The sequence below is a fragment of the Euprymna scolopes genome, chromosome 2 (assembly GCF_053919585.1).
Source record: "Euprymna scolopes isolate OS-2025 chromosome 2, ASM5391958v1, whole genome shotgun sequence".
Taxonomy (NCBI): domain Eukaryota; kingdom Metazoa; phylum Mollusca; class Cephalopoda; order Sepiida; family Sepiolidae; genus Euprymna; species Euprymna scolopes.
In genome coordinates, this window is record NC_136483.1 from 31,153,874 (window position 1) to 31,165,848 (window position 11,975).

Consider the following 11,975-nt stretch of genomic DNA (forward strand, 5'->3'; position numbering starts at 1 on the left):
ACTATTGTTAATGCACCAAATTGTCAACATATAATTAGGAGCAATAATGATTTTTCCTTTTTCTTTATTCGTTTTCTTTTTTGTCTGCCACTGAGGACACTTCATGCTGCGCAGAATAAGTACATTTGCACTAATTTTTAAAGCATTTACTCACATAGTAAACCGACTTTTAAAAATTTTATTTTGAAAATATGTTTTAGTGCGAACTGAAGAAAAACGACTTTTGCTGAAATAAACCGAATGTTAAGTTTAGAGAAAGTTAATTTTATATAAAACTATCGTTGATGCCCGGCGTTGCCCGGGTGTTTGTAAATATGTGAAAGAGACAAAAAAAGTGCTCGAACTCGTTACGGGGAGGCGAGGTGTTAAAAAAATGGTAGTAGCAAGGGGGGCAAGATGGAGAGAGGTGTTTAAAAAAGTGGTAATAGGCAGCCAGGCTCGAACCCATGACGCGAAGGCGGAAAAGAAAGTGTAAGAAAACCTGACGCGTTACCGATTCTCAATTGTCCGACCGGAAGTTCATAACGTTGAGATTAAGAAAAGTCAATCAAACCGATACGACGATACGATGACTTGCAAAAAATGGCGACGCAAAAAAAAAAAAAAAAAAAACGAAAAAAAAACGACCTCTCCCAGTAGAAAACCGACCAGTTGAGGATGAACGAATTGATGTTTTTGGCAAATTTTTCGATATTTGTTGTCCGAAAAGTCGAGGTTATAAACGATACCGGTTTGGTACCATTGCCTCTGTCGAAGGTTTTTTCAAGACATACAAACACACAAACATAAACACATACGCACACATACTAGCGGGGGTACCTGGCGTTGCCCGGATGTGTGAAAATAAAGAATAAGCGAAAATAAAAAAAATGTTAAAACTTCTTATAAAAAATTGGAAAAATAAAAACTAAAACAAAAAAAAACCAAAACAATAACCGCACATACTCAATTTAACACCTTAAGGAAAATTTGGGGTCAGCGGGAGCAGCGCGGGTGTATATGCATGCATGTACGAACACGTGCATGTGTTTGCATGCCTAGGCGGAGATGTATGTGCACAGATGAGCGTTTCTTTGAGTATATGTGTGTGTATGTACGCATGTGTGTGCTCACGCGTACGGCCGCAAGCTAACCCTCTCCAAGCACTTAACAACAAATAAAAATCAAATATCAAGAAATCATCTCACCAACGAGGCGCCAACAACCTTAACCTTAGGACTCGAAATCTAAAATAACCTCCTACTCCTACCCCCCACATATCTCCCCCCGTCATGTATGCCTATGCCCTCAGCCACACCAGAGATGAACTTCCCAGAACCCCCACAACCATCTAATGTCCTTAAACTCCAAAACTAAAACATTACCGACATACCAAGCACCCCCTCCTACATCTCCCCCTTGTTCCCTTCCTCTTTTTCCACTTTTCTCTCGCGCCACTCCCCTGACACCACTCATTTCATTCCACCATAAACGAACATTTCTGTAAAAGTCTGAGGAAGCTACATGACGGGCAAAAAAAAAACAGTCGTATAGCCGAAACAATAATGTAACTTAACAGAAAAATAGGTAATAAAAAATAAAACGCATATTTGCTCTACAACAGTATTGAGCCCTTTCTTCAGGTTTTTATGAATTACCATTTCTAATATATATATATATATATAATTCATTTATACAAAAAACGGCTACATATGTGCGTACATTATATTTTAATTTCCCGTTTAACGTCATCAAGCATCAGAAATAGGCTCCTGATGATAGATTATTCCTTTCATGTGCGACCTAAAGGGCAAATATCACATAGCCACACTACACAGTTCAGGTCATTACTTTTCCAGCAAGCCTTTAATTCTTAAATTATGGATATCGCTGGAAAAATACACTTAAAATACAAAACTTGTATTCCAGTATTCATTTCAGGATGACTACCAGAATTAGAGGGCGGGGTTAAATAGAGTTTTGAGATTATATTTAACGAGAAAGACAGGGTAATAATGGTCACTTTATATATATATATATATATATATATATATATATATATATATATATATATATATGTATATATATATATATATATATATATATATACTTGTACTTTTTTGTAGAAAAAGAAATCCCATACAGTGCTCTATTATTAGGGAAAAAACCTTTCTCGAAATAAGAGCAATATATTTTTTGTATAATATATACAGGAATTTACATTTATATCGGTAGTCGGTACCGACGGTTTCAAGCCCGGTAGTTGAGGACTGCTCTTAATGTCCACCTCAGGCTCTCTTCAGCCGACTCTCATCGGCTGAAGAGAGCCTGAGGCTGACATTAAGAGCAGTCCTCAACTACCGGGCTTGAAACCGTCGGTACCGACTACCGATATAAATGTAAATTCCTGTATATATTATACAATATATATATATATATATATATATATATATATATATATATATATATATATATATATATATATATATGTGTGAGAGTAATAATTTAAAAAGTTAAGAGTTTTGTTGTTAAAAAATATAACAAATTATAATATCGCGTGAAAATTTATATAAAATGATTTACTAAAAAATTGCCCAAACATACACACACACGCACACACGCACACACACGCACGCACACATGTATGTGTAAACACAAAGAACCTTCTATTTATTTATACATATACAGATGAAGAGACATCTACACATATATACACGTTTAACAGATGCATCTAACTATACACTTATAATTAAATAAAATAAATAAAAACAATATCTACTTTGTTACAGCATATATATATATATATATATATATATATATATATATACGTATATTAAAAATTTCAACCGTATTTACATATTATTAATGATTATGAATAAAACTTCGTATGTTATTTTCAAAGCAATTATAAATCTTTCGCATTTGATGTACTAACACATTCATATAAGAGTGTTTATTCTTTATTCCTAGATCACTTATGAATCATTACGCAGACCAAATATCATACATAGGTTCAAAATTGTATCTATCCAACGTCCAGATATACTATATTTTTTTTCTTTTACATTGCACACTTAATATATCTTACAAAAGTATATATATATATATATATATATATATATATATATATATATATATATATATATATATATATAAGTGTGCTGAAAAATTCATTAAAAAAAGACTAATAATTATGTTGGTAACTATTTTTTGTCGCACAATTTACATGTGTTTTTCTAGGTATTTAGCAGGATTAGCAATTCTATATGTTCAAAAGATATACAACAGTATTTATTAATATATTCAATTATATAATTAAAAGAGCCCCCCAAAAAACCTTGATTATTCCTCGTTTTATATGGGGTGAGCTGGGTCATGGGACAGGTTTTCTTTTTCTTTTTGGGTAGTTACAGTCAATAATTATTTATAATCGTCAATTTATAATTTCTTAAGTGCGTGTATTTTAAAGCGTTTGCAGGAAATAGCAGTCTCTTGTTTAATGTTCAATACTTTGTCTCGGTCCTTAAAATCTCGTTATTTCAAGTTTTTTCAGAAAGGCATAAAACACGGTGAGTGTAGTGAGTGTCATGCATTAGCATTTTTAATAATTGTTCACTCTAACTTTTGTGTCTTGTTTTCCCGAACTAATTTCCAATGCATCGATAACGATGTATCCTTTTCATACGTTTGATTATTCATCGAACGTGTATGCCCATAAAATGTATTCTTAATTTTCATTTGGGTACTTCCTATGAAATTTGTTCTTCTCTTGGATTTTCTTCTATGAATATTTTTGACTGGTATACGACTGAAGGGGTTAAACATTCATTATTTAAAGGACACTGCTTAGGTATTCGACACTTGCAATTGTTAATAACCTTATTTTTCTTTATATTTCTAGTTTCATTGTTACCAGTCTTTAATATATTATTAAATTTTTGCGTATTTCTTTCCAAGCTATCCCAACAGCTATAGCTTAATATTTAAGTATTTATATTAAACATATTATGCAATGCATTTCCTGGTGGGAAATGCTTATTTATAAGTTGTAAATATTTATTACCAAATTTTGTTTTTAACATAATATTAAAGGGAGGTGAAAACCAAATCACTTTCCTATTATGATTTCTAGATCTACCCTCGTTAATATTAGCTTATTTATATTTAGTATCTACGTTTTTATATCCACTATCTTTTAGTGCCGAATGATAAATATGCTTATAACTATTAAATGTTACTTCGTTAAATGAATTATTGTATATATACGGGTAGCCAAACTAATTATTTAAATGATCATATCTTTGGTTCTATGAGACGAAACTACTTGAAAATCTAAAGGCTTTTTAAAGATTATAATTCTATTCTATGGTCAATATTTTATGACAATTAGTAAAGCTTGCCCTCTCGAATTCACAATAGTCCTAATGTTAATTTAAGGGATCATCATTTGTCCGGTCGTAAAATACGCTTAATTACGATATTTTAATTCATGCAAATTTCGCATGTATTATTATATTATATTAGACCCAATATATAGCAATTATTAAAAAGGTTAAAAAAATGCCTCGTGCGTCGCCACGAAAACGTTTTGCTTGCGATCTACTTTTTCCTTTAAAGTTAATGCTTGCCCTATGAAATGTTGCTGCAATGCTAAAAATTTAAACAGGAACTTTTGCCGTCGTTCGACCTTCCCCTGGCACATTCCATTTTGTTAATTTTCACAATTTTGAAGCGATTTTCTCCGGCTAAAACCCAAATATAAAGTTTTGCATGGTTTCGAATACCCTATATATTAAGTTTCATGTCTGTAGACAAAAAACTGACAGAAGTGTTTGGTACGTAAATTTTTACAGCAAATATATATACGCATACATGTATATATATAGAAAAAGTTTGTACGCAAATATTACTCAAGTATAAATCATGTAAAATATCTGCATGACTATAATAACAGGTAATATCTTACTAAAGATGATTATCCCATCAGAAAACCTAAATAGAAATAGGGAATTAATGAGGAAATTATATAAAATTAATGTTTAAAAGAATATGCAAATTCGATAGATCTTTTGCAGATGAATGTAATTCCACGACCCATATATATCAAAGTTGTATTTTCTTTTTAAATAAATAGAATGATCAATACACAAAAAACTCAAATTCATAAGAGTATAGATATAAAATATTCAATAGAGACTTAGTTTTTTAATGATAAACATAATATATACATTAATTAAAATATATTTAAGCGTATTTTAAAACCAGGCAGAACCTGGTGGTCTCGCTAGTCAAACATTAATTTACATCTTTATATTTTTCTTATATTATGTATTGTGCATTTTTTACACATTAACAACCGACCTTGTGTCTAACTCTGCCATCGTGGATAGACAGGTAAATAAGAATATTCACATGGTCCCTCCTGTAAGTACTTGATGTCTTTCTAGAAAGAATTATGACTAAGAACTATTGTGGAAACCAATGCCAACAATAAACTCTTCGGATTCATACGATATGATAATAATTTGTTTCAATAAATAATTAAACAATGCTCATGAATAAAGATTGACAAACATGTTCCTCATAAACTTTTCAAAAAGTTTTCGGGCTCGTCCGGGATTTGAACCCGGGACCTCTCGCACCCTAAGCGAGAATCATACCCCTAGACCAACGAGCCAGCTGCTAACCAGGTCCATTTTTGTTCAATTTGTTCAATGTTTTGTTTTGAAGGTAATTAAATGATATTATAGGTTGAGTCAGTACAAACTTAATTAAATGCAATTAGTCTTATTTGAAGATATTGTGTTTTTTTACGATCTACGGAGGTACAAAATAGTTTTCCATAAAAAGAAAAAATACATAACAAATAAATTTTATCAGGCGCAAGAAAAATTTCTCTTCTACCTGCTTGGAAATGGAAGTTGGTTTTGTGTGTGTGTGTGTGTGTGTATGTATGTGTGTGTGTGTGTGTGTGTGTGTGTGTGTGTGTGTGTGTGTTTACTTTAAAATATATAATTTGGTCGAAAAACATGTTGTGTTGAGCACCATCCTTAGCTCGGAGACCATTATTATGTCAGGTTTGGTCATGATCAGTGAATTGTTCTGGGCTGTAGGAGAGTATATATACATGCGCTGTGACCTTGACCCTTGACCTTGATCTTAGAAAATGGTACGCACCATATATAGGTGGGGGACCGTCATCATGCTATATTTGGTCATGATCGTTCCAGCTAAAATTTATTACTATAATGTCACCTCTGCAGAAGAGTTGCACACACACACACACACACACACACACACACACACACACACACACACACACACACACACACACACGAATGCTGCTATTTAATATATATATATATATATATATATATATATATATATATAAAAGAACATGTTAAAAAACACTTTGAAAAAGAGTTAAAAACGTATTTAATTTTAAAAAGGAAACACTACATAAGTGGATAGTCCTTAATCCGCGGAGTTTCGAAGAAATACTTTCCTTCTCATCAGAGGGTAGGATTTATATACATTTATCAACTTTAAAAAAATATTGTTTCAAGTGTTTTATCAAACCAATCCTTATTTTAAACTGCTTATCTCTTTACACCAATTCTTATTTTATCGTCTTATAAAAAATTGTAAATCATTTCATAAACGAAATAATAGTTTCAAGAATGTGAGTTCATATTGATATGTTGATTTAATTTGAATAAAATAAAATACGAATCAAGTGCGCTTGAAAGCCAAATCAAAACGTAATATTAGGAAAATAAACAACTATTTTACTTGTTTGAAATTTATAACATAAATATATTTCAAAATATATTTTTCTTACCCCAACTTTACAACATGACTGGAAAAAAGAAAAAAGAAAAAAAATGAAACAAAACAACACACTGAAGATGGAGTATACCTCTGAAATATATTTGTCATGAATTTCAAACAAGTAAAATATTTGTTTATCTTTCTAATATTACGTCGTGATTTAGCTTTCAAGCGCACTTGATGAGTATTTTATTTTATTCGAAATAATAGTTTGTTTATAATCAACATCAAAAGAAAATAGGTTCTACTAAAATCATATGTAACATAGTGGGCTCGTCCGGGATTTGAACCCGGGACCTCTCGCACCCAAAGCGAGAATCATACCCCTAGACCAACGAGCCAACTGCGAATGGCTTACACATAATAAAAACTCGTAAAGCAAAATCCGAAAGAGGACTGAATCCAGTTAGGCAGAAACAAGACACGTAGCAAACACAACGTTACGACTCTCTGTCTTTTAAGGCCTAGTGAGAGAGGAGGTCGTAAGGAATACTCAGTTCACGCTCAACAAAAGTTCACACACAACGGCCACATATATACACTATGTCCTAAACCGACGATACACATAAGTGATAGCTTATTGTGTTTCAGAATTTTTGAGGATTGATTATTCTTATCGTTTAGATTCTTGGACTACTGTTCTCATTTTAGGTGAAATTAGAGTTACTGTTCTTATATAGGATGTTACTCTCACAATGTTTCGGTAGATGTGACCTCTGATCTTTTTGAGGTGTATCTTGTCGAACAAGGGAATCTTTCTGTCGAACTCGTTAATGTACATGGGTATAATTCACGAGGGTAACATGCACCCGTTCCGTCAGTCATGACCGGGTAGAAATCCTAAGTAATTCGAAATTGTATTTTGAGTATCGACTGCACTCACTATTGAATATTCAATCTCAAATGTAAGTCTTTTTTTCTTGTGTTTTACATGTTCACCCCAAACAAGGCACAGTGGCACTTTGATGTAGGAGACTGCTATCGGGGATATGAATTACAGAGATACTATGCAGGGAGTTGGGTAGCAAGAGGTCTGTTCACATTACACTTGAACTTCTGCATATCATTAGACTTGGAAAGACTCAATTCAAGTTCACAGTAGTTCATAGCGCAGTCTGGCATTTTATGCAAGTTTATGTTCGCCTTAGTCAACAGTAGTTTAACTGGAACTATCATCCTTTTTATTGCTGCAAAAAAAAAAATGAATAAATAAAAATAATATCCGTCCCATCTTAAAGAGGTGCATCCTATCAGCCATTACCCTCATCCCAGATAGGGAGAGGATTTGTTGATGGTCTCCTACGGATGGCTATATACAGATAAACCTTTCAGCCTTGAGCCAAATCTTGTTGCCGTCGGATGCTTTTTAATAAAGACTGTAACAGTTTGTCCAGATGTCTGTTCACAAATGTAAGAGAGTTAGAAAACAAAATAAAAAATCAGTTTTCCCAAGCGGGGAATCGAACCCCGGCCGCCGCGGTGAGAGCGCGGAATCCTAACCACTAGACCACTTGGGAACCTGGTTACGATTACCCTAAAGAACTATATAAATTATTATTTAGCATTCTGTCTCTTTAACAGTTAATGGCTGCTACTGAACTGCTGATTCGATTTTTCACAGCTTCTTAGATAAAGCAACTAGACTATGACTCGTTAAAGTCTGATGTTTAACCTACTGAACTATGTAGACTCACTAAAACAATAATACTCACTGTGAATACATGCGCTCAAAACATTTTTATGAGAATCGTATCAGACAAGGCACGAAGCGCCTTAATGTAAGAAGCCAAAATTTATTACTATAAAGTAAAAAAAAAACTTACCAAAGATAGTTGCTGGATAGAATAGATTTGAACTCAGAAAACAGCAATTTCTTCCTCTTTGTCAGAAACATCTCTTATTGAATGTGAGGACTAAAGGACCAAATAAGAGAAACGAAAGTTACGCGGCTGTCGACAATAAACTTATTATCCCTGTTTTGTTATTGTATTTGAATCTCGTTCGTCACATAAAATGCATTCGTCATCAAATACATTTGATACAAATGTTTATCAGATCAACTAAAATAAGAATTACAAGTTGGTTAAGCATCTTTCGAATACTGGACAGTTTTATGGTGAGCATGGAATACATTTTTTCAGTGTTGTTTTCTTTCATTTTTTTTTAAAATCTCATGCAAATAAGTCATAACTTTAATTGTTTAATAGAAAAATCATACCTCGTTATGAATGCCGTATTTGAATTTGGTAATTTCGAACGAGGTTAATAAAAATATCCCTCACTACATTTTTACTTTTTCGAAAAATGATAATCGTTATTAAGAAATAAAAAATAAAATAATTATTTATGATTCGGAATATTCTGTTTATTTCGAAAATACTTTCGCTGAGTTTACACAATATGAGCCAAACTAAACCGACTTTTTCTTAACTAAATTTCAGTTTAAGTTTGGGTTGGTTTTAGATAAGACTAGTGGGGGTACCCGGCGTTGCCTCGGTGTTTAGAGGTGTGTGTGCTCCGGCAGGGGGCGGGCTAAATCAAAACAAAAGAATAAGTGATGTAATCACCCTGTTGAAATATTATATATATATATATATATATATATATATATATATATATATATATATATATATATATATAAATGTTAAAACTTAAAATTCGTGGCCTGTGTCGAAAGTTTTTGCGAGACATACAAACACACACACACATTTTCGCTTTTATATATATATAGACTAGTGGGACTGCCCGGCGTTGCTCGGGACCGTATAAACAATGAGAAAATTTGAATTTGATTTTGAATATATTTGTTATTCTTAGGAGAGAGGAATGTCTATGTAACATTTGCTATTTAGAGCAAAAGTATATTTACCTACCTAGGACGGGTATTACACGTATGAAATAATTGTATCTTACCTAGGGTAGGTAATTTAACGCTTGTATATGAAATAATTTTACCTTTGCAAGGACGAGTAATATACAACACATACTTAAAATAATTTTACCTACACTAAGACGGGTAATTTAAATACATATATGAAACAATTTCACAGGCGTTTTTACCTCAAAACAGATATTACTCTCTCCAACCGAACCCCAAAAGAAAACGCAAGAGCACGTTTAAAATTAACATTATCATGCTTCTTCCTACCCACCACTACAAGCATCACATGATTCCCGGATAATAACATAAAAGATAAAAAAATATATATAGATTACTCCCTAAAGACACTGTCCTAGTAAACTTTCATAGAAAACCAACAATATATATGTATTAATCTAATTTTGAGATCGTAAACTGTTTAAGCCATATCCGGAATCGCTTGACAAATGAAGTAATTTTTAGATAGAAAATTGTTCGAGCCATTTACGGTACAGACTTTATATTCTGCCAACCTCATTTTATCCAGAGCGACGCTGATTATTCTGCTAGTATATATTTGCCCCTATCTCATTCAATCCTGAGCAACAGCAGGAATTTTGTTAATATATATTTCCATCAATTTTCCTCAATTTCGGGCGAAGCCGAGGGTATTGCTAGTAAATTTCCTCGCCTTTCTCATTCAATCTTGAGCAACCCCGGGTATTTTGCTAGTGTATATGTGCAGTTATCTAATACAATCCCGAGCGACACCAAGTATTTGTCTATTCTGTATTTGTATCTATCTCATTCATCCCCGATGCCTGGTATTCTGCTTCTATATATTTCCACCCATATCATTCAATCCGGGGCGATGAAGGGTATTCTGCGAATATATATTTCTACCTACCTCATTCAATCCCAAGCGACGTTGGGAATTTTATTAGTATATATTGTCACCTACTTCATTCAATCCCAGGAAATGCTACGTATTCGGCTAGTATATATCTCAATCAATCTCAGTACATCCTGGGCGATGTTAGATATTCTGTTAGTATATATTTCAATCAATCTCATCCAATCAAAGGCAACGCCAGGTATTCTGCTAGTATATATTTGCATCTATCTCATTTGATCCCATGCACCCGTGTATTCTACTTGCATACATTTGCATGTATCTCATTTAAGCTCGAGTGACTCCGGCTAACCTTGTAGTATATATTTTTACATACCTAATTGAATCCCATAATTCTTGGATATGTTATTAATTTCGAAAATATTTTTTCATAATTTAACCCATATTATCGCCCCCCCCTGTTACTAAAATAATAACTTTGATACATTGTCTTGGCTGTTTATTTCATTAAAACACACTAATCAAATAACTCACATTTTATAATTTTTCATAATTCTTGGATATGTTACTAATTTCGACAATCAGTTTTCATAATGTAACGCACATGATCGCCCCTCCATTACTAAAAAAATAATTTAAAATATTTTCTGGGCTGTTTTTTCCATTAAAAAACACAACACTAAAATAATTCACATTTCATCATTTTTCATAATTGTTGGATATGTTAGTAATTTCGATAATTATTTTTCACGACTCGACCCACATTATCAGCCCCCCTCTTACTAAAATAATAACTTTGATACATTGTCTAGGCTGGTTATATCATTACAAACACACCAATGAAATAACTCACATTTCATCATCTTTCAAAATACTTGGATATGTTACTAATTTCGACAATCATTTTAAATGATTTAACCCACATTATCGACCCGCTTTATTGAAAAATTAACTTCGATACATTCTGCTAGTATATATTTCCAACAACGTTTTTCATGCCGGGCGATGGCGGGTACAAAGCTAGTACATATTTCCAGCAAGGTTATTAAATCCCAGGCCATGCCGCATACTCTTCTATTATATATTTCCACCTATTTAATCCATTCAAGGGTGAATCTAGGTATTCTGCTAGTATGTATTAACACCTGTCTAATTACATCCTGGGCGGCGCCAGGTATTCTACTAGAGAACATTCCACCTACCTTATCCAACCCTGGGCAATGCCAGATATTCTGCTAGGAAACATTCCACCTATTTAATCCAATCACGGGCCCTGCCGGGTAATCTGCTAGTACATATATCCACCTGTCATCCAATCCTGGGTGACGCAAGGTATTTTGCTAATATATATACACCTATACCATCCAATCCCAGGCTCCGCCAGGTATTCTGCTAGTACATATATCCACCTATGTGATCCAATCCCGGGTGTTTTGCTAGTACATATATCAA

General features: G+C 33.1%; 3 non-coding genes across 3 annotated transcripts; all 3 read right to left on the bottom strand.

The window, feature by feature from the left end:
* Positions 1–5,584: 5,584 nt before the first annotated feature.
* On the bottom strand, positions 5,585–5,656 carry Trnap-agg (transfer RNA proline (anticodon AGG)). The gene has a single exon. It is a non-coding gene; the product is annotated as a tRNA-Pro (tRNA).
* A 1,423-nt stretch (positions 5,657–7,079) lies between these two features.
* On the bottom strand, positions 7,080–7,151 carry Trnap-ugg (transfer RNA proline (anticodon UGG)). The gene has a single exon. It is a non-coding gene; the product is annotated as a tRNA-Pro (tRNA).
* A 1,104-nt stretch (positions 7,152–8,255) lies between these two features.
* On the bottom strand, positions 8,256–8,327 carry Trnae-cuc (transfer RNA glutamic acid (anticodon CUC)). The gene has a single exon. It is a non-coding gene; the product is annotated as a tRNA-Glu (tRNA).
* Positions 8,328–11,975: the final 3,648 nt, after the last annotated feature.